This window comes from Apium graveolens, chromosome 3 (genome assembly GCF_009905375.1).
Source record: "Apium graveolens cultivar Ventura chromosome 3, ASM990537v1, whole genome shotgun sequence".
Taxonomy (NCBI): Eukaryota; Viridiplantae; Streptophyta; class Magnoliopsida; order Apiales; family Apiaceae; genus Apium; species Apium graveolens.
Window position 1 is genome coordinate 190199455 of NC_133649.1, and position 21463 is coordinate 190220917.

A 21463-nucleotide genomic window follows, 5' to 3' on the forward strand; every position below is an offset into this window, starting at 1 on the left:
TTTACATATCTATTCATTATATATATTCATGTTTGTAAACTTGTTTTGAAGCTAACTGATTACCATGTGTTACATGTTATATGCTAGTGGTAAGTAAGTTAGAGTTTTTGATGCAATATATGAGTTGTTTGAATGTTTACATGTTATATGCTTACTCTGATGCAAACACTCTTGATATTGATATTATTATGTTAGGAGTAGATTTTAAATTGGTTCAGTCTTGTGATGTCTAATCAATTGGTGTATACTTGTTGAATACATTCCTGGCATAATTAATGGCTTATATGACTTATAGGTGGATCCTCTATGTAACTCTGATGATCTTGCTATGCTTATGTTTTGTTCTGGATATTTGATCCTGATATATTTCTTATACTCTGATTACCTTATGCATATCTTATAAGCTTAAAATAATGCTCATCTCTTTCCTCTATAGTATTGATCTGTATTGGACTAACTTTGAATTGTTTTGAGTTGATGAGATTTGTTTCAGTAGTACTGTCAAAAGAATCAGAAAGCATGATCATCTGAGACATCCTTCATGAATCCATATTGGGGTAAGTAAAGGTAAAAGATTTTTGTTCTGAAATCACTCTATTCTTGATCATCAAATTCTCTGATATTGTACTTCGGATGTTTGTGATCTTCAACACCCTCAGTGGTTTTAGGAACTGTTGTGAATATGTTGTGTACTTGATGATCACTTAAACAAAATGTCTAAGTAGATTTTACTTAGTGAAATTATGTAGCACTCGACGGATAAGAATTATAGTCCCGACGGATAACTCATTATAGTCCCGACGGATGATTAACTTATTATCCATCGAGTGAGTAGCTTATGTAATAATAAGTTTGTAGCACAGTGTTGTATGCACCTTTGTATAGAATCTGTAGTAGCATATAAGTCATGTTGACTTTAACTAGATATGCATAATAGGTTGATTAACTGTACATAAGCAATGTCTTGTAATTCTGTATAAGTGAAATGAAGTCAAATGCCAAAATAGCTACCAACGGATGATTAACAAAGCTTCGACGGATGATCAAATGACTATCAACGAATGCTTAACAAAGCTTCGACGGATGATCAAATGACTATCAACGGATGTTTAACATAGCAGTCGACGGATGATCAATTAAGTCATCGACAGATGATCTGAAAGTCGACGGATGATCATATCAAGATTCAAACATCAGTTGAACAGTGAAAGCTGACACACAGTCGTCGAGTTGGATACAAACACACTATGGAAGCCCATTAACTGGGTAATAGAGGATGAAAAGCAGCAAAGATCAAGACTGTTAGATTTTATATTTGTTCAATTCTTTTAACTGTGTAATCTTGGTAATATATAAACCAAGAGAGTAGCAAATAGAAAAATAACTGAGATAGCTAAGAAACTAAAAACAGAGAAATCTTTGTAAGCACTATCTTTAGCATTTCCTGTATTCTCAGCAGTTCTATTTTGTAAGCAGCTGTGAGCTTTTCTGCACACAGAGTCCTCTCGATATATTATATATATCTCTGGTGGAATTGTTTAAATCCACCAGAAAGTTTTTAAAGACTCTTGTTTTTAATTACTTATGTTTTGATTCATTCAAGTTTACATTCCGCATTGTGCTAATCAAAACAGATATATCCATAATCGAGTTGAACATTTTTATTTCAAGAAAAAGGTTTAAGAATTCCATTCAATCCCCCTTCTGTAATTCTTGCTATATTGTTAAGGGACTAACAATTGGTATCAAAGCAAGCTCTTAATCTACAAAGAGTTTAAAGATCAAAACAATTCAGCAAGATGAACAAGAAAGATGTTGGAGTCAAGATTCCTTTTCTTGATAAAGATAATTACCATCATTGGAAGGTAAAGATGCATCTTCACATGCTTTCTCAAGATGAGGCCTATGTGGACTGCATCGAAAGAGGCCCTCATGTTCCAATGAGAGCTGCAACAGGAAATGAACCATTTGTTCCAAAGCCAAGGCATGAATGGTCTGATCCTGACATTGAACAAGTCAGGAAAGATAAAAAGGCCATGAACATTCTGTTCAATGGTGTTGATGCAGACATGTTTGATAACATCATCAACTGCAAGACTGCCAAGGAAGTTTGGGACACAATACAGATAATCTGTGATGGTACTGAGCAAGTAAGAGAAAATAAAATGCAGCTCCTGATTCAGCAATATGAGCATTTTCACAATGAAGAAAGTGAGTCACTCACTGACATTTTTAGTAGATTCCAAAAGCTACTAAATGCTCTTAAATTTCATGGAAGAGTCTATCAGACTAAAGACTCCAATCTGAAATTTCTCAGATCTCTTCCAAAGGAATGGAAACCAATGACAGTCTCATTAAGAAACTCACAAGATTATAAGGAGTTAACTTTGGAGAGACTGTATGGCATTCTGAAGACCTATGATCTTGAAATAGAGCAGGATGAAAGAATGGAGAGAGGAAAGAAGAAAGGAGGATCCATTGCACTAGTTGATGATCTGGAAAAGGAGAAGGAAGTGAAGATGGAAGCTGTGGAATCAACTTCAAAGGCCTGTGAAAGCAAGGGTAAAGGGCTAGCTACAGAAAATGAAGATTCATTGAGCCAAGATGACATGGAGGACATTGATGAGCACCTAGCATTCCTTTCAAGAAGATTTGTCAAGCTCAAGTTCAAGAAGAACTTTGGAGCTGCCAAGCCAAATAAAAACATGGTGGATAAATCAAAATTCAAGTGTTTCAAATGTGGCTTAGCAAGGCATTTTGCAAATGAGTGTAGAAAGTCAGATTCCAGTAAGAAAAGGTTTGAGTCTGTGGATTATAAGCAAAAATACTTTGATCTACTCAAACAGAAGGAATGGGCTTTTATTACATAAGAGAATGACTGGGCAGCTGATGGTTTGGATGAAGATGAGGATGTCAGCTATGTCAATCTAGCCCTTATGGCTAAGTCTGATGAAACAGAGACAAGTTCCTCAAGCAATCAGGTAATCACTACAAACCTTGCACATTTATCTAAAGCTGAGTGTAATGATGCAATAAATGACATGTCTACAGAATTGTATCATTTGCGTGTTACACTTAAGTCCCTCACTAAAGAAAATGCTAAAATCAAAGAAAACAACTTGTTTTTGAGTGAGAGGAATAATATGCTTGAGTCTCAGTTTGTTGAGTTTGAGAAACTAAAAATTGAGTGTGGAATTGCCAAGGAGGAATTAACTGAGTCCTTGAAAAAGGAAGAAATTTTAAAGAAGCAGCTCGATCGTGAACAAGAGGTGATTAAAGCATGGAAAACATCCAGAGATGTTCATGCTCAAATCACCAAGGTTCAAGGAATTGAGTCTTTTTGTGATGAAGCTTGGAAAAAGAATAAGGAGAAACTAGAACCTATTTTGGTGGATGGGTTGCTGACAGATGTAGACTCGACGGATGATGAGGACTATCCGTCGGATAACAAAAAGTGTTATCCGTCGAATGATAAAAATCCTCATCCGTCGGCTGTAAGCAAACCCATTAGCAAAGCCAAATTAACCAAGCTAAATGATAAGTATGGGTCTGTTTCCAAGAACTTTGTTTCAGGAGAGTCAAGTCAAGCCAAGAAAGGGAAGAAGGCTAATGTTGGTCACATGACTGTCAAACAGTTAAGTGACAGACTTGAGAAGATAGAGGTAAAAACAGAGACTAAAAGGAAAAACAATAGGAATGGTAAAGTAGGGATTAACAAACACAATAACTACACACCTGACAAATATGCTCCTAGAAAAATCTGTGTCAAGTGTGGTAGTGTAAATCATTTGTCTGTTAATTGCAAATCTGCCATGCCTACTCCCATGTCTGTTCAGCCTCAATTCTCTAACATGAATGACATGCCTCCCATGCCTGTTAATGCTATGCCTACACAGAACATGAATGCACAGTTTGCTAATATGCCATTTGCACCAAATCCATATTATGCTGCATACAATATGCCTCAAATGTCATTTAGCATGCCTTACTGGAATAACATGTTTGTACCAAGCATGCCATTTCCTGTTAGCCATAACATGCATGATAATTCTGGTGCATCTAGTGGTTTCAAAGGCCCAACCCAAATGACTAAGGAAGAATCTGAAATTCCTAAGTCAAATGAGTTAAGACCTAAGAAACAGAAGAAGAAAGCTAACAACGCAGGACCCAAGGAAACTTGGGTACCAAAATCAACTTGATTTGATTTTGATGTGTGCAGGGAAACAGAAGGAATCTTTGGTACTTGGATAGTGGTTGTTCAAGACACATGACTGGTGATTCTACCCTGCTCACAAAGTTTGAAGAGAGAGCTGGCCCAAGTATCACTTTTGGAGATGACAGCAAAGGTTATACTGTGGGATATGGCTTGATTTCAAAGGACAATGTCATCATTGAAGAGGTTGCCTTAGTAGATGGTCTCAAACACAATATGTTGAGTATCAGGCAGCTTTGTGACAAAGGCAACTCAGTAACCTTCAACAAAGAAACCTGTGTTGTGAGTAATAATCAAAACAACAAAGTGGTTCTCACTGGTGTGAGAAGAGGAAATGTGTATCTAGCTGACTTCAACTCAACTAAAGCAGAATCTGTAACTTGTCTTCTTAGTAAAGCAAGTCAGGATGAAAGTTGGTTATGGCACAAGAAGCTATCGCATTTAAACTTCAAGACCATGAATGAGCTGGTAAAGAAAGAGCTAGTTAGAGGCATTCCTCTGGTGGAGTTTACAAAGGATGGACTGTGTGATGCCTGCCAAAAAGGGAAGCAGATTAAAGCATCATTCAGGAAGAAACTTGATTCAGCAATTGAAGAGCCTCTGCAACTGGTTCACATGGATTTGTTTGGACCAGTCAATATATTGTCAATTTCAAAGAAAAGATTTTGCCTAGTAATTGTAGATGATTTCTCAAAGTTCTCTTGGACTTCTTTCCTAAAGTCCAAAGACGAGGCTAGTGAAATCATCATCAATCACATAAGGCAAGTTAACAATCATCCTGATTTCAAAGTTAGAAGAATCAGGAGTGACAATGGAACTGAGTTCAAGAACTATGTCATGAGAGTATTTTGTGAGGAAAATGGGATCTTGCATGAGTTTTCAGCAGCAAGGACTCCACAACAGAATGGAGTAGTGGAAAGAAAGAATAGATCTCTTATTGAAGCTGCAAGGACAATGCTTAAAGAATCAAAATTACCAACTTATTTCTGGGCTGAAGCTGTAAACACTGCATGCTACACTCAGAACATCTCCCTGATTAATCAAGCAAGATGCATGACACCTTATCAATTGTTCAAGAACAAGAAGCCAACTCTAAACTTTCTTGATGTCTTTGGCTGTAAATGCTATATTCTGAGAAATCAAACTGATCAAAATGGGAAGTTTGATGCTAAAGCAGATGAAGGAATTTTTGTTGGATATGCTGTTGGTAAAGCATATAGAGTCTACAATCTAAGAACCAACATTGTTGTTGAATCTATACATGTTGTGTTTGATGACAAAAAGATTGAACGACTAAAAGATGGAGATTACCATGAGAGCCTCAAATTCGACAATGTTGAGATGGTTAGTGATGAAAGTGATGATGAGAGTGATCAAGAAACAGTGTCTAAGGATAATGCAGACAAATCTACCATAAATGAAGCACAAAACTCAACATCCGTCGAGTTACATAATGCTTCATCCGTCGGAAGGCAATCTGTATTATCCGTCGGAAGACAACCTGCCTCATCCGTCGGTACTCAAAATTCACCATCCGTCGGGTTATCAAAAGGAGCAGGAAGTCAAGGCAGATCACCCATAGAAAGTACCCCAATCTCAAATCAAAGATCCATAAACTCAGGGGGAGTTTCTAGCAATCAAAACTCAATCACACATCAAGACAACATTGAGGTCTCTTCATCTAGGGCTAATCTACCTCAACCAAGAAAATGGACAAAAGATCACCCCTTTGAACTGATTATTGGTGATGTTTCTTCCAGAGTTCAAACCAGGAGAGCAACTCAAGAAGAATGTCTATACAGCAGCTTCCTGTCTAAGGAAGAACCAAAGAAGGTAGAAGAAGCCTTGTTAGATCCTGATTGGATTTTAGCTATGTAGGAGGAGCTAAACCAATTTGAAAGGAATAAAGTATGGAACCTGGTACCCAAGCCTACAGGAAAGAATCCAGTAGACACCAAATGGGTATTCAGAAACAAGATGGATGAAAATGGCATAGTAGTAAGGAACAAAGCAAGATTGGTTGCTAAAGGCTACTGCCGGCAAGAAGGGATAGATTTTGATGAAACATTTGCTCCTGTTGCTCCTTTCTGAATGGAGAATTGGAGGAAGAAGTATATGGCAGTCAACCTCCTGGCTTTGAAGATCCAAATTTCCCAGAGTATGTCTACTATCTACTGAAAGCACTTTATGGACTGAAGCAAGCACCTAGAGCCTGGTATGACACTTTATCAAAGTTCCTTTTGGAAAATCACTTCACAAGAGGTACTGTAGATAAAACTTTATTTTTCAGAAATGCTAATGGCTCTAGCATACTTGTCCAAATTTATGTAGATGACATTATTTTTGGCTCTACAGATGAGAAACTTTGTAAAAAGTTTGCCAAACTGATGCAAAGTAAGTATGAAATGAGTATGATGGGAGAACTAACTTACTTTCTTGGTTTACAAGTTAAGCAAGTTAGTGATGGAATATTCATTAGTCAAACTAAATATATTTTTGATCTTTTAAAGAAGTTTGATCTAATGGATTGCACATCTGCAAAAACTCCCATGGCCACTGCAACTAAGCTTGAACTAAACACTACTGAAAAGTCTGTGGATATTTCAAGTTATAGAGGCATGGTTGGCTCACTTCTGTACTTAACAGCTAGTAGGCCAGATATAATGTTTACTACATGTTTGTGTGCTAGATTTCAGGCTGATCCTAGAGAGTCTCATTTGATAGCTATTAAGAGAATTTTCAGATATCTTAAAGGAACACCAAAACTTGGCATTTGGTATCCTAGAGATTCTGGTTTTGATCTAACTGGTTATTCAGATGTAGATTATGCAGGTTGCAGAATTGATAGAAAAAGCACAACAGGAACCTGTCAATTTTTAGGAGACAAGCTTGTGTCCTGGTTCAGTAAAAAGCAAAATTCAGTTTCTATTTCTACAGCTGAAGCTGAATATATTGCTGCTGGCAGTTGCTGTGCACAAATTTTATGGATGAAAAATCAATTGCTAGAGTATGGTTTGCAAGTTGAAAGGATTCCTATCTTCTGTGACAACACAAGTGCAATTGCCATCACTGAAAATCCAGTGCAACATTTCAAGGACAAAGCATATAGACATCAAGTACCATTTCATAAGGGAACATGTAATGAATGGTACTGTAGAGTTACATTTTGTTCCAAGTGAGAAGCAACTTGTAGATATTTTTACCAAGCCACTGGATGAATCCACCTTTTCAAGGTTGGTAAGTGAGTTAGGTATGCTTAATTACTCTTGAATTTATCTGAATTATCTTGCAAGTTGAAAAGTAGCCAGAAATTTAACTGATTTTTAGACTTGAATGAAAATTTTAGCAAAGTCAAAATTTGCATCTCGACGGATGACCATTATCCATCGAGTTGAGTCATCCGTCGATATACAAATTGTAAACAAAAATCAATTACTTTTCTGGAGTATTTAAAGCTCGACGGATAACAGCTTATCCTCATCCGTCGAAGTGTCTAAATCTTAACCGTTAATTCCCTGAACATTATCCATCGAGTATACTTACAGTTTGTAAGCATTACACGACGGATAATGGGTGGAATTTTTACAGTTTATTTTAAAACGGCTAATGTTCACTTCTACCAAAAGGTACCAGTTGAAAAATCTACCAAAGCCAAAGAGGGGAGTGTGAAGGAGGGTAAGGTAGGTGAGGGAATGGGTGAATATCAAAGAAACCCGAAGGATAAGGTTGGAGAGTTGAGTGAATCCCAGCCTAGCCACACTGCAGTTTCCCAACAAACTGCAGTGCTTAAAAAGGACAAAAGCTCACTTCTAGCTGCATCCTCCCAAAAGGATGTGGCTATTGAACAAAGCTCTCATCCAAGAGCACAGGCCAAGAGGGTTAGGGACACAAGCTCACCCCAAACTTACACTAGAAAGAAGAAATCCAAAATAACTGGGGATGCACAGGGCACACACTTAGTGCAAACTGGTGCTAAAGATACAGTCCCTGCACCTTCTCAAATTCAGATTGATGTGGCTCCAATAAATGTGGAGTCAGAGCCAAAATCTCTCATAATAGAAGCCACAGAAACACAATACTCACCAACTAACTCACTGGAAGTGGACATGATAAACACTTCAATTCCTGATTCCCCTTCTTTAACTCTGTTGGGGAAGCCAAAATCTAGTGCAAGTGAGCATCATCTTTTAGATGATTTGTTGGCTCATTTGCCAATTCTTTCAGATTCTATTGTGACATCTGTGCCTTAAATAACTTCAATCAACACAGAGTCAACAATAGTTTCTCTTCTCACCTCATTCATTTCTACTCTCTCGATGGATATTGCTCATCCGTCGAGTAGTGATTGTATCCTGACGAATAAGCTTAACAGCAGTTATCCGTCGGATAGCTTTACCACTCACCCGACGGATATCACTTATCCGTCGAATGTCTCTGCACAACTTCAAACTTTAATAATTTCGAGTGCAAAAGATTTGGTGGTAATACAATCACTCTTAGGACTGAGAGAGGAGAGTGTATTGAGTGAGAGGTTGGGTTGCTCCCAGGCAAAAGGAGAGGAAAAGAGTGAATCTCAGCAATCCATTCATTCAGGATTGGCAAAAGTGAGTGAGAGGAGTCCCACCTTAGTAGGTGAAGGTGAGGGTGTGAGGGTGGGGAGCCAGGGTGAGACCCTGATGCAACAAAAGAGAGAATATGAGAGAAAGGCAGGTACTGGAGAAATAAGGATGGAACCAGCCATTGCTAGTGAGTCAATGATTGTGGATGATGCTGAAAAGGAAAGACAATTTTAGCAACATTACAAAACTGTAATTGATAACATTTCCTTGGATGCTGACACTTTTACTCACCCTGTTTCAGCCTATCAACTGTTGGCTGCTCAGGGCAATGTGGAGGCAGAGCAGACTTTGAATTTAGTGCACACCACAGAATCTCTTCAAAGAGATAAAGCTGCTGTGAACAGAATGCCTTCTCAAGCTGGAGAGACATCTGAAGAATTTGGAGTAAATTTTGATGATGATGACTCTGGTTCTTTGGATGGAAGCATGAACTTAGGGGGAGCTGAAGGCCCAAGTTCTGCTTTAAGTTTACCTGAATGGGCATGGGCAAAGGAATCTACACCAGGACAATTTGAGGTGTCTTTGGTCAAACAAGTAATAGCTATTCAACAGGCCCTTCAGGAAGCTTCAGATGCTGGTATAAAGGCTGTTCTTCAAGCTCACCTAGACTCTTTACATTTAATGAAGATCCAACACTTAAGACAGAATCTCAGTGTGGATGAATTGAAAAGAGATATAGCTGACTTGAAGACATATAACTCTGAGAAGCTGGATTCAGTAATGCCATATGGTACCATGCAAGATCTATTACTGAGACTAAGGAGAGAATCAGATTCTGACAAGAAGATAGCCCAGCTGGAGAACAGAGTTCAAGTTATTGAGAATTCAGTGGCTCTACTTCTTCAAAATCAACAGACTCAGACAAATCTTCTTATGCAATTGGCTAAAGCACAGGGCCTAACTCCTTCACTTGATGATAACAAAAAGGGGGAGAGAGAATCAAGTAAGGGGGAGAAAGGACCAACTGAGGGGGAGAAACTTCTAGTTCAAATCAGCAAAGTAATTGTACCTTCAATTACTATCTCCAAGCCACCAGTTGCAGATGGTATAGATCTTATTAATGCAGCAGCAGAAAACTTGAAAGATGCTGATAAAGGAAAGTTGACTCTGATCAACTGGAAAAAGATTGATGAGGAAATAAAGAAAAAGTTTGAATTAGTCAAGGAACCAGTTCAGTCAACCATCCATCACTCTAATGTCAAGCCAATCAGTGTGAATGAGATGAGCATGAACTATCTGGAGAAAGGACAATCTTCCAGCATCAAGACTACAAAGGCTGAGATAATTCTTAAACCAAGGGCAAACTATCCAAAGTCATCTTTGAAGAACCCTATGGATACTGTGTATGAGACACCCAAGCCTGATGAAAAGAAGCTTCTGTCAAGATCTATTCTCCTCTATAAAGATCCAGCTGATTCAGCCTCAAGAAAGAGAATTGCAAAGATATTCAGAAATGGGAAGGAAATTTGTGTGGTAGCTGGACATCCACAATTTGCTGATGCAAAGGAAGAAGAAAAAGCCAGATTGAAGCAAGAAAAGAGGCAAGCTGCTCTAGATGCAAAGAAGTCTAAACAAAAGAAAGAACAGTTTGCTATCTTGGCCAAGCTACAGGCTGTGAATTCTTCTCAACAAATTCCCTCTCAACCATCTCAAACTACTGAATCAAAGAAGAAGATTGAAGAACAGAAGAAATCCCCAAGAAAGAAAGAACTGGCTAAAAGAACAAAAAGGAAGTTAGATGTTGTTGACAAGGAATTGGAAGATCAATTTCCAAAGGAATCCACTCAAGCTGAAACTCAATCATCAAAGCCCTCTGTGGTATTTGAAGACATAAGGGTGGTGGACCCCTACAGAAACATACATGAAGAGCCTATTGTGCCAAAGGATGAGCCAATAGAGTGGGATAAATTACCAATTCCTGACTTCAACTTGCCAATTCTTACTAAGCCAAGAAGGACAAAATCAAGGGCAGTCAAGAAAGTGAAGCTGTCACCTCTCAAATCCAAGTCAGTAGTCAAAGCTCAACCCAAGATCAACAGGGGAGACTACTTGTACTTTGTGACATCAAAGAATTCTCAGACCTAAACCTTTATCTGGAGGAGCTGGATGAGGTATGGGCAATTGATGCATACAGAAACCTACCTGAAAGGTTGGTGTTCAAGTACAAAGGAGGAAGGGAGATTCAGTGGCCTCTTCACAGGATGCTTCAAGAAAGCCAAGTTGTGTTGATCAAAGTCTATTCATCCTTCAAGAAAAACTTTGGGTTCAATGTAACTGCAAGAAGATTAGTATTGAAGAAGATTGAAGAGCTAAGGAGTGTTAGAGCCAAATATGCACTTCCCAAGACTCTTATCATCCCATACACAGGGAGAATAGTGCATCTAAGGCCCTACTGGCTGATGGAGTTCATGGATGACAAGGGTGTGAGAAGATTCTTCAGATTAGAAGACCAATTGAGTATCTCTAGCAATGAGACTCTCTTGGAGATGCAAGAAATGTTAGATCTCTCAGAATCTGATGAATTATTCCACAGACAGCTCCAGAATTAAATTGAAGAAAATAACAGAAAGCTTGGAAGAAGATCCAGACCTTCAAGAAACTAGAAAAATCTGCTCAGGCTAGAGGAGCATCTTGAACTGACTGTGAGCCAAACCTTGTACATTTTGTTTAAATTGAAGAACTTTCAGTTTTATCTACTTATCTTTAAAGATATATGTTAAGGATGTTTTGTGATCGTCAAGTGTCTCTTAATTTATGGCTACAATTCCAGTAGACATAAATTGGGGGAGATTGTTGTGAATATGTTGTGTACTTGATGATCACTTAAACAAAATGTCTAAGTAGATTTTACTTAGTGAAATTAGGTAGCACTCGACGGATAAGAATTATAGTCCCGACGGATAACTCATTATAGTCCCGACGGATAACTCATTATAGTCCCGACGGATGATTAACTTATTATCCATCGAGTGAGTAGCTTATGTAATAATAAGTTTGTAGCACAGTGTTGTATGCACCTTTGTATAGAATCTGTAGTAGCATATAAGTCATGTTGACTTTAACTAGATATGCAGAATAGGTTGATTAACTGTACATAAGCAATGTCTTGTAATTCTGTATAAGTGAAATGAAGTCAAATGCCAAAATAGCTACCAACGGATGATTAACAAAGCTTCGACGGATGATCAAATGACTATCAACGGATGCTTAACAAAGCTTCGACGAATGATCAAATTACTATCAACGGATGTTTAACATAGCAGTCGATGGATGATCAATTAAGTCATCGACGAATGATATGAAAGTCGACGGATGATCATATCAAGATTCAAACATCAGTTGAACAGTGAAAACTGACACACAGCCATCGAGTTGGATACAAACACACTGTGGAAGCCCATTAACTGGGTAATAGAGGACGAAAAGCAGCAAAGATCAAGACTGTTAGATTTTATATTTGTTCAGTTCTTTTGACTTTGTAATCTTGGTAATATATAAACCAAGAGAGTAGCAAATAGAAAAATAACTGAGATAGCTAAGAAACTAAAAACAGAGAAATCTTTGTAAGCACTATCTTTAGCATTTCCTGTATTCTCAGCAGTTCTATTTTGTAAGCAGCTGTGAGCTTTTCTGCACACAGAGTCCTCTCAATATATTATATATATCTCTGGTGGAATTGTTTAAATCCACCAGAAAGTTTTTAAAGACTCTTGTTTTTAATTACTTATGTTTTGATTCATTCAAGTTTACATTCCGCATTGTGCTAATCAAAACAGATATATCCATAATCGAGTTAAACATTTTTATTTCAAGAAAAAGGTTCAAGAATTCCATTCAACCCCCCTTCTGTAATTCTTGCTATATTGTTAAGGGACTAACAGGAACTGACTGAGATCCTATAACACCTCATAGGTTCTATCCCAAGTCATTAGAACCAAACACCTCTCAAACAGTATTCCATTACCTTACTCTGATACATCCCCAGATTTTGCTCTGATTCACTTAATTTTCTTGAGATATCAACTTAGTGATCAGACAAAATTACCACTTGGTTTTGGAGTTGTGTTGAGGATAAGGGAGATAGTGCCAAGAAGCACCATATAAGGAAGGAAAGATCAACCCTACAGCTATGTCTCTTACAAAGAAGTGGAGTATGTATAACTTGAGACATCTATAAGCCCATATGTATTCTCTCAAAAGGATATAGAGTTGAAAAAGGCATATAAACAGTTACTAGGTGCAATCTCCCAACAGAATGTTATTTATTGAAAATTCGCATGTCAGCCAGGGCATTTGTATAAGAGTCACTACTCCTTGATTAAAATGTTTCCAATGCACATGTGAGATTCACACACACAGGGAAGGTATTGACGCAACAATCATTGTCAAACCATATCAAGGTTAATGGCAATAGGTTGAAATCCTAGATCATGTTCTAATCTTTATCTCTGATTTTGAATAAGAACATGATCTTGGTTGGTTACTTTAATAAGTCCTCACAGACTTCAGAAGAAATCTTTGATCCTTTATGGCATATCGTTGATCATTGGTTATCTTCCCAGAATTTAAATCTGGATATGATTTTGACTTAGTCAAAATAACAACTTGTAAATGAGGACTCAGATATCAACTTACGAGTTTATAAGGTATACTTCTTCATGGAAGTTGAGGGATATCAGGAATTCTGCCACTTAAAAGAATCCTAATTTCCCCTCTCAGAAGGAACATTTATGAATCTCTTGACTGAGAGTTTTTATCCTTGAAGGTGGAAGGCAACTTTTTTATGAAAAGGATTTTCTCGCAGGTACACTTGGATGTTTGGAGCTTTGAGTGAGTGACACACTGTGAGACTGAGTGACAAACACTTGAGTGTAGAGTGGACTGAAACACAATGTGAGATCACTAAACAGAAATCATACACTTGCACTGTGAGAAATGGTTACCAAATAGTCTCTTCACTTGGTTAGTTGATCCTAAGGCTTTATTCTGAATAAATTTTGAAGGATTACTCAACTAAGGGGGAGAGATTATAAAGAGATTATGAACTTATAGTCTTTCTGTAACTAAGAAGAAGGATTTCTAACTTTATTGTACTAAGGAAGGGGTTCTTCATCTTAGGGGGAGAGATTATTGAGTTTCAATTACAAGTTCCAAAATGTTGTCTATGTGCTTTATGGGAAGATCTGAAGATTATTGAAGACAGTATTTGGAAGACGTACGTATCTATCTGTAATTTTACATAAGGGAGAGAAGAATATGTTCTCTGCTGAAGCTGAATGCTTATAGAAGATGTGATAGATATAAGATAGTATTATTTCCAAGTCCAGGATTGAAAGTTGAAAGCTGATTGAAGATTTTTGGATAAGGTTAGTTGAGTTATCCTCCAAACTGTTGCTTCTCCATTATTATTTGATCGTCAGGTGTAACAGTCAAATAGGGGGAGATTGTTGAGCAAGATTGAAGCTGTATGTTTATTTCAATAAAACTGGTTCGGATAACTCAACATAGGACAAGGACTTTGAAATAATCTATGTTCCACTAGGATCAGTACAGATTGGATATTGGGTATATGCACAAAAGGTTCTGTTAGCTGCAGTGAAGAAGACGTCAACAGTGATCTGTATGAAGTTCATTAATATGTTCAGGCATCGGAGGAATAAGGTTAGAGTCATTCGAATCAATTATCAGAATCAGTGTGAAGACCTCAAGGATTCCTAGTGTAGTTGGTTATATTTGGTAGAAGACTTAACAGTGGCTTATACGGGTATAATACGAAGGCCTGAGAGCGGAACTAGTCGTCTGTGAACTAGACCCGTGCACTAGACGTCAGTGATCCGTGAAAGGGAAATGGAGTATTATTTTTAGGAACACTGTTAAGTGGTTTTTGTACTCGAGGAGTCTGGTAATATTACGAGGTACAAAATCCTGGAGATTAGAAGTCCTGCAGATACTGAGGAGTACAGCCTGAGGATTTACTGTATTTATTTTTAATCAATGACTGATAGAGCATTAAATGAATAAATGAAATTCAACTCATTTATTTTATTTAATTTTATATCACAATTTATTTTAAATAAATAAATAATCATTTGATCTTTAATTAAATAAATGAATAGAATTTATTTATTCATTTAGTTATTTGTTTTTTATCAAACAGTTATTTCCTTTTGTTTTTTTCAAGCTGCCACCTAAATGTTCTTGCATGCATGCGTTTTGATTATAAAAAAAAGACAACAATAAAAAATGTAGCTTTGCTAATTAAAAGGAACTGGCAGCCTCACATTTGATTCGTTCAGCAAAGAAATAAAGGAATTGAACTTAATTGCATGTGAACAAAAGACAGGAATTTGGCAGCTCAGGCTTGGTTGATATGCCGTGGGACCCACCTGATCAATCTTTCTCTTGATCAAAAGAGAATTGCAGCTACAAACTCGTTAATTAAATAAACAAAAATTGACCCTGCATAATTGGTTCGAAGTAATGAAAGGGAAAATGCAGCTGGTTTATGCTTCTATCTATTTGATTTATCACGTGGGACCAGGTGAACAAGTAAAGCAAAAGAATCACAGAAAACAGACTGAAAATTGATAGAGTTGTTGCTGTTTAATCAGATCGAGTCACGCGCGCGTGAGAATCACGTATGGCGCTTCCCCTGTGTTTAAGACTAGAGCGTGGTCCGCACATCCCTCCCTGGCATTTGGTTTCTTTTATGCGCAAATCTCCTGCAGTTGCATGTGATACAGTTTAGCAAAATTAAATAATGTGTTTATTTCATTTTGCACAAGCACAGGTCAACAGCAGGGAGTATTGTTATGTTGTCGCCACAGACAGAGTATCGCCATAGGCGATTTAATACACTCCAAGGCAAAGGTGGCTTCTCTGATCGCCATAGAGCACTGATCGCCATAGAGCAGGACATAAATGAAACTCTCTGATCGCCATATAAAAAGTGCAGCTGTTCAAATTCAAAATACTTGGATATTATTAAGCCACGTAGTCTCTTTATCTCCCCTACAATTCTACCTGTACAAAAACAATTTTCAGCAGATTGGAAAAAAACATTTATCAGCAAAACACCATTAAAGCTCTGCAAAAATTTTCTTGTAGAGTGGGTTGATTTCATTTATTGAAATTAAGGAGAGAAGTGCTGCCCAATTTATTTCACACCATTAAAGCCTTACAAATTTGTAACACTCACTATTTAAAACTCTCTTGATTGTATTTAAAATCTTTTGATAGAAGCTTTGATTTTTAGAGTGATAGATAGAACCCCAAATTGATTGTTATTATTTTGGTTCTCTCTATATTTGTTGCTTCAAATTATTTATATTCGGAGTTGTAAGCAAACCTTTATGGTTTAATTTCTTAATAAAAAGAATTATTCCGTGAATCTCTTAGTGTTTGTTTATTTCATTTTTGAGGTTTATTCTCTGCCGCAATTAATTAACGAAAAACGAAAAACATACATTCACCCCCCCTGTATGTATATTTGGACCTAACAAAATAGCTAACGAGGAGGGGCTCAAAATGAATATAGAGCTCATTGATGAGGTTCGGGACCAAGCTATAGCAAGAATGGAAAAATACAAGGAGAAAACTAAGGAACACTTCAGCAAGAAGTCTAGGGTCAAAAACTTTCAAGTTGGAGACCCGGTACTTCGAGATACAGAAGCCTCGGATCATACCAATACTGGAAAGCTGATGCCCAAGTGGGAGGGTCCTTATAAGGTTAAAGAAGTCTTAAGGCCGGGTACCTACAAGCTAATGAATATGGATGAATCCGAGATCCCCAACACCTGGAATGGACTCAGGCTCTGAAAGTTCTACCAGTAACAAAGAGAAGAAAACAAAAGCAACCAAAAACTTGTAGCCTATGGCAGTCAACCACTCTATGAATCAAATTCTTGTATGAAGAAAATTTTAGATTAATGAAAAGAACTTTTCTGTTTCAGTTAGCAATTATTTAAACCATTATTGTTAAAAAATAATCATCAACCCAGTTATAGATTCATACGAGGGTTGAAAGCAACAAATTTTTACTTAGACAACTGTTTAAGTAGAAAAAACATTAAAAAGCAAACATCAACCCGGTTATGGATTCATACCCGGGTTGGAAGCAAGTATTTTGTACTTAGAATATTTTCTATGTATAAAAAGTTATATAAAGCAATCATCAACCCGGCTATGGATTCATGCCCGGGTTAAAAGTAATTATTTTGTACTTAAAATATTTTATAAGTATAAAAAAGCAATGTAAAGACAACATTAACCTGGTTATGAACTCATACCCGGGTTGAAAGCAATTATTTTGTACTCAGAATATTTTCAAAGTATAAAAAATAATATAAAGCCAACATCAACCCGACTATAGATTTATACCCGGGCGGAAAGTAATTATTTTGTACTTGGAATATTTTCCAAGTATAAAAAGCAATATAAAGAAAACATCAACCACGCTATAGATTAATACCCGGGATGAAAGCAATTATTTTGTACTTAGAATATTTTCTAAGTATAAAAAGTAATACAAATCCAACATCAACCCGGCTATGGATTCCTACCCGGGTTGAAAGCAATTATTTTGTAATTAGAGTATTTTCAAAGTATAAAAAGAAATATAAAGCAAACATCAACCCGACTATAGATTCATACCAGGGCTAAAAGCAATTATTTTGTATTTAGAATATTTTCGAAGTATAAAAAGTAATATAAAGCAAACATCAACCCAGCTATGGATTCATACCCGGGTTGAAAGAAATTATTTTGTACTTAAAATATTTTATAAGTATAAAAAGCAATATAAATAAAACATCAACCCGATTATGGATTCATACCCGGGCTGAAAGAAATTATTTTGTTCTTAGAATATTTTCTAAGTATAAAAAGCAATATAAAGCCAACATCAACCCGGCTATGGATTCATACCCAGGTTGAAAACAATTATTTTGTACTTAGAGTATTTTCTAATTATAAAAAACCATATAAAGCCAACATCAACCCGACTATGGATTCATACTAGGGTTGAAAGCAACCAATTTTTATTTAGAAAATTGTCTAAATAGAAAAAATATTAAAAAGCCAACATCAACCCGGCTATGGACTCATACACCGGTTGAAAGCAATTATTTTGTACTTTGAATATTTTCTAAGTATAAAAAGCAATATAAAGCCAACATTAACCCTGCTATGGACTCATACCCAGGTTGAAAGCAATTATTTTGTATTTAGAATATTGTATAAGTATAAAAAGCAATATAAAGCCAACATTAACCCGGCTATGGATTCATACCCGTATTGAAAGAAATTATTTTGTACTTAGAGTATTTTCTAAGTATAAAAAGGAATATAAAGCCAACACCGATCCGGCCATGAATTCATACCCGGGTAGAAAGCAACTATTTTGTACTTAAAAGATTTTCCAAGTACAAAAAGCAATATAAAGCCACCATCAACCCGGCTATAGATGCATACCCGAGTTGAAAGCAGCAAAATTTTTACTTAGAATATTTCCTAAGTATACAAAGCATTATAAAGCAGAAAACTAGAATTGACAAATGCAACCAAATCCATAAAAGCATCAATCCGGACTGTAAAACAATCCGGACAATGTCAATTACAAAACATCATTCACAAATAAACAAAATACCAGAAGGAAATGAATTACATGGGCATAGCCCAAGCAGTATTGCAAAGCCGGGTTCACCTACAGGAAGCTAGGATTCGGTCCGGATTCACCTACCCTCTTCTTCCTCTTGCGAGGGGGCTCTTCTTCATCAGGAATTTCCTAAATAATAGGGTCAACATTCATGGGCTCAGAACCCGAATTAACCTCATTACGGGGAGTAGAATACTCGGCACCACCCACAGAATCAACTGATCGGGACCCGGCACCAGCAATGCTCTTTGTCTTGAATGCAAGTCCAAGGCTATTGAAAGCAGTAGAATACGCAGAAAAAGACATGATAGTAGCATAATCCGGATTGTAATTAGGGAAACCTGATAGTATAAATGACCCGGGTATCAAACAACAACATATAGACGGGTATGCAGAAAATAAACAGCAACCAAAGCAAGTACCAAGACACTTACACCCAAACTAGAATAGAGTCTTATGATTCAAGAACGTATCACAGGTAAGCTAAAACCCGAGACAATCACCTAAAGCCCAAATCTGGTCAATAGCTTCACCCTCAAGAATAGCCGGGTGGAACTTTGTTTGAATACCATCTAAAGTGAAATAGGGGAGATAGGATAAATCCATCCCTTTCAACAGAATGATTTCCCCATTCCAGTACTTCAATGAGGTCTGGTGCATAAACGGTTTGGACCTACCCGGACCATACCCACACTCGGTGGCTCTAAACCGGATATCATAAAAGGGATTCTGACTGGACTTAGACAAATAAAAAAGCTGATGGAATAACTTCAGGGTAGGCTGGAACTCGGGCTTATTACAACAAGCTATGAACCAGGTTATAAACTTGACTCCATTTGGAGTAATCTGCATTGGACATATCTTATAAACATGCTTATAAACATGTGGCACTGGGGATCCCACTCAGATATGAGATGTTCCATCCAAACCGGGACAAAGCCATCAGCCGGTCGGAGGTAGATCCTTTCACGAGGTTCCGACAATCTCCACTCAATGTCCGGGATCAACTGGAACGCGGCCCAGACCGCCTTATCCATCTCAACCAGGTCCACGACGGCAAAAAAATCCTTCAAGGCGTAATGATCCTTGCTTATGGTCATATCCGCAAAGGCACGATCCAGTTCCGCCTGATTGTACACCCCGGGATGACCATTTGGCTGCTTCTCATACTTTATCTTACAATAATAAATGTAATTTTCAACATCCCGGGCCTTCTTCACGAAGTGGTATTGACGTCAATCCAGTAACCCACCAAAATGAAGGGAATAGAGCGATCCATGAGCTTCTTATATCGAAACCTACTAATAATATCATTCGAAGTCGTCGTTGTCTTACCCATCTCAACCCGGGCCTGATCTCTCTCTGAAGAATCCGGATCACTTTCCTGCCTTGATGAACCCAGGTAGCAAGAAAGCGGTCTCTTAAAAAGAGCCTTGATCTGGACCATATACCTATTAAAATCAATGTGAGTTAGTATGAATTCCTACAAATTTTATGTTTTACTAAGTGGTCCGTACCCGGCATGTTATGTTAGTTTTACCATAACCCGCCAATCCGGACTGGCAATGCATGTCCAACCCGGCCATACATCACTAATTCGGATTAGCGTTACCCTGAACATGATAATCCTACCTATCAAAGAGAAAAAAGAAAATCCATACAAACAATCATCCATACCCAGGTATGAACCCTAACCCGGGTATAACACCAACCCTACCCCAAGGAAACAGAGTACACAGATTCCGCATAACAGCCATACCCATGTATAAACCCCCTACCCGGCTATAAACCAAAACCCCAAGGCAATAACAGCTTCACCAAGAATTAAACAACCAAAACATATCCTTTTTACACATACTTACATATATAAACACCAAGAACACCATACAATCCCAGCAAATTTCGAAGCAAAAAATAAGACAAAAACAACAACCTCTATACAGATCCAAAAGAAAAACTCAAAATAAGTAACAAAAACAAGCACATTACAACAACAAAAACAACACACAAAACCCCTATTTTACATCAAATTCACGGATGAGAAAATTGGAGCATGCAAAAAATCGAAAAAACAATAGTGAGAAGAGAAAGGAAAGAGAGCTTACATGTCGATCACAAAAAAACGGTAAACGACGGAGCAATAGCGAAAGGGTAAAACCAAGCCTTCGAATCTTCAAGAAATTTGAGAGAGAAAGGAAGAGTGGTGACTGTTGAAATTTCTGTGAGAATAAAAAGAAAACGAGTGAGGGCATGGGCTTTTATAGGGGAGTGGGAGTGAGGAACTACCCCTGCCACGTGTCAACACACTACTAGACACCCATTCAGTTACAAATATATATACAAACACATGTATATATGCCTGCAATTAATCCCAACATCATTGAGGGCGATTTTCAAGAAACAATAACTCCCCACAATTCAAATTGGGGGGGGGGGTAACTGCAAAAGCGTCACAACGTCCCCCAATTTATCGGAATTCAAAGCCTCCATTTTCTAAGACAACCAATTTCATTCACTTGAATCCGGCTTGGTCTTTACAACACCATACCCGGATTGGGAGGCAAGAAAGATGCAAAAAATTTCTAATGCAACCAATTTTATCCACTTGAATTCGGCCTGGTCTCTGCAACACGATACCCGGATTGGGGGTAAGAAAAAAGTAAATTTTTTCTAAGGAAACCAAATCCGGATTGATCTCTACAGCACCATACCCGGATTGGGGGTAAGAAAATAGCAAAAAAATTCTAAGGCAACCAATTTCTTCCACTTGAATCTGGATCGGTCTCTACAACACCATACCCGAATTGGGGGGGTAAGAAAGAAGCAAAATTTTTCTAAGGCAACCAATTTCTTTAAATTGAATCTGGATTGGTCTCTACAACACTATACCCGGATTAGGGAACATGAAAGAAGCAAAACTTTCCTAAGGAAACAACAGTTCTACATTCCTACTCTACTTCCTCATCCAGAAAATCT